The sequence below is a fragment of the Bison bison genome, unplaced genomic scaffold, assembly GCF_000754665.1.
Source record: "Bison bison bison isolate TAMUID 2011002044 unplaced genomic scaffold, Bison_UMD1.0 scf7180017864037, whole genome shotgun sequence".
NCBI lineage: Eukaryota > Metazoa > Chordata > Mammalia > Artiodactyla > Bovidae > Bison > Bison bison.
In genome coordinates, this window is record NW_011494609.1 from 158,754 (window position 1) to 160,976 (window position 2,223).

General features: G+C 52.1%; 1 long non-coding RNA gene across 1 annotated transcript in view; it reads left to right on the forward strand.

Annotated features, from left to right (window-relative positions):
* LOC104984874 overlaps positions 1-2,223 on the forward strand; it is an 8,011-nt gene that overhangs the window by 941 nt on the left and 4,847 nt on the right. The window contains exon 2 of the long non-coding RNA XR_824804.1: positions 668-828. This is a non-coding gene — a long non-coding RNA (uncharacterized LOC104984874). The remainder of the gene's footprint in view (positions 1-667; positions 829-2,223) is intronic.

Here is a 2,223-nt window from a genome sequence, read left to right on the forward strand (position 1 = left end):
ATGGGGGGATGGGGAGGGATCGGGGTGGGGATCAGGGCTTGGGGGGGCTAACTGCTGTCCCTCCTGCGGATGCTGCAGAGCCCTGCGCCGGAATTCTCCTCTAGGAAACCTTGGCCTGGGGAGCTCTACCCCACCCAGAGCGCCCCCTCACTGCCCCCGCACCTCCTTTCTGCCTCACGGTCCACAAGGGCAAAGGATCCCTGTGGCTTCTTTTCAAAAAGTTAAGATATAACCATTATTGTGGGTGCGTGCTCAGTCCTGTCTGAGTCTTGGCAAACCCCAGTGCCTGTAGCCGGCCAGGCTCCTCTGTCCCTGGGAGTCTCCAGGCAAGAATACTGGAGTGGGTTGCCATGTCCTCCTCCAGGGGATCTTCCTGACCCAGGGATGGAACCCAGGTCTCTTGCACCTCCTGCATGGGCAGGCAGATTCTTCACCAGAGCACTGCCACCTGGAACCCAAGCTATAAGGCCCACGCTATAAAACTCACCATTTAGACCACTTGAAGGTGTCCAGTTCAGTAGTTTTGAATATATTCACGAAGTTGTGCATGAATTCAGAACATTTTCACGACCACCCCCACCAGAAAGAAATCCTGGACCCTTGGTTGTCACTCCGGGTCTCCGCCTCCACCCACAGGCCCTGGCAACTCCTTTCTCTCTCTCTGCAGGTTTGGCAAGCCTGGACATTTCACATCCAAGGAATCGCACAGTGTGTGGCCTTTTGTGACCGGCTTCTCTCTTTTGCCCGAATATTGTCCAGGCTCATCCATGTTCCGGCATGTGTGAGTGCTCCGTTCCTGCCCAGGGCCGGACAACATCCCGTGAAATGGTCAGGGTCCACGATATCTGTGTATTCTTAGCTGATGAGCTTGCTGTGGCCATGGCAGGGCTTCTGTTGTCCACTGTCGGAAGCTTCCAGTGGGCTGTGTGCAAGCTGCACACAGTCTGTTTACTGAGCGCATAAGCGAAGGATACCCAGGTTAGAGTATCTGAGGGATGATGGTCGACTCTGCCCAAGTGGGGAGATGCGTGGCCCCCCAGCACCCCTCCATCTCCCTGCCCACAATTCATCCATCAAACCAAGGACTAGAGCCACCCGGCCTCTAATATCTGGCTCTAACCTTTTCTGACATTTTAGCAAAGCAGGGGACGTGTTACCTTTGGAAAAAGGTAGAGAAATGCAAGCCGCAGGCTGGCATGAGTACGTGCATCCACAACTGAAAATGCTTTTTAAATAATCATCTGGGTCAAGCCGCAGAAGGCATTTCTAACAGGCTTCCAAATGACAGAAAGTTGCCATGAATGACAGGGAAGGAACGATGGGTCAAATTAAAAAGATGAAAGATAACAGGAATAAGTAAAAGTGTGGCATTTAGTTCCCAAACTCAACAGAACAGCTCCTGGCTGGGGGAAAGAAGGCCAAATGGTGCGCACGCACAAAAGGAGTTTAGTTGTTGTTTAGTCGCTAAGTCGTGTCCAGCTCCTTACAACTCTGTGGACTGTAGCTCACCAGGCTCCTCTGTCCATGGGATTTCCCAAACAAGAATACTGGAATGGGTTGCCATTTCCTTCTCCAAGGAAACTTCCCAATCCAGGGATCAAACTTGATATTCTTGCTTGGTAGGCACATTCTTTACCCCTGAGCCCCCAGGGAAGCCCAGAAAATGGTTTTAGTTTACACTAAATATTAATAAATCTCATTAAGAGTGATGCCAGGGCTAAGCTGCCAAAAAAGCCAATGTGATTTCAGGTTGTATTAGTAGAAGTATTGTGGCTGAAACAAGGGAGGTGCCCCTGGTGAGACCACTGCTGGTGCAAAGGCCACATTGGCAGAGGCGGGCCACCAAGAAGAGCAAGCCTGGAGGGGAAGGGTAGGACGGTGCAGATTTTTGGAACCCTGATGTATTAGGAAGTCCAGGGTTTTGGTCTGCAGAGGGAAGCCAGAAAGTACTTCACAAGCGTTGACGGCACGTCCCATGACAAAGACAGTTGGTTTCTGCCATGTGGACCTGGACATGGCTGGAGCCATTGCAGTACAGGACAAGGAAGAACTGTGTGGTGGTAAATTGTGTGGCCCGAAAGTGGAGAGACAGACCACCGGGGTGGGAGCACGGGGGTAGGAGCCCGCTTATCAGGGGCTGCGGCTGGGAACCAAGTCATGACCTGGAGAATGCTGTTCATTTATGGGATATAGAAGGAGGGACGGGAGGAAAGGGGAGAGGGT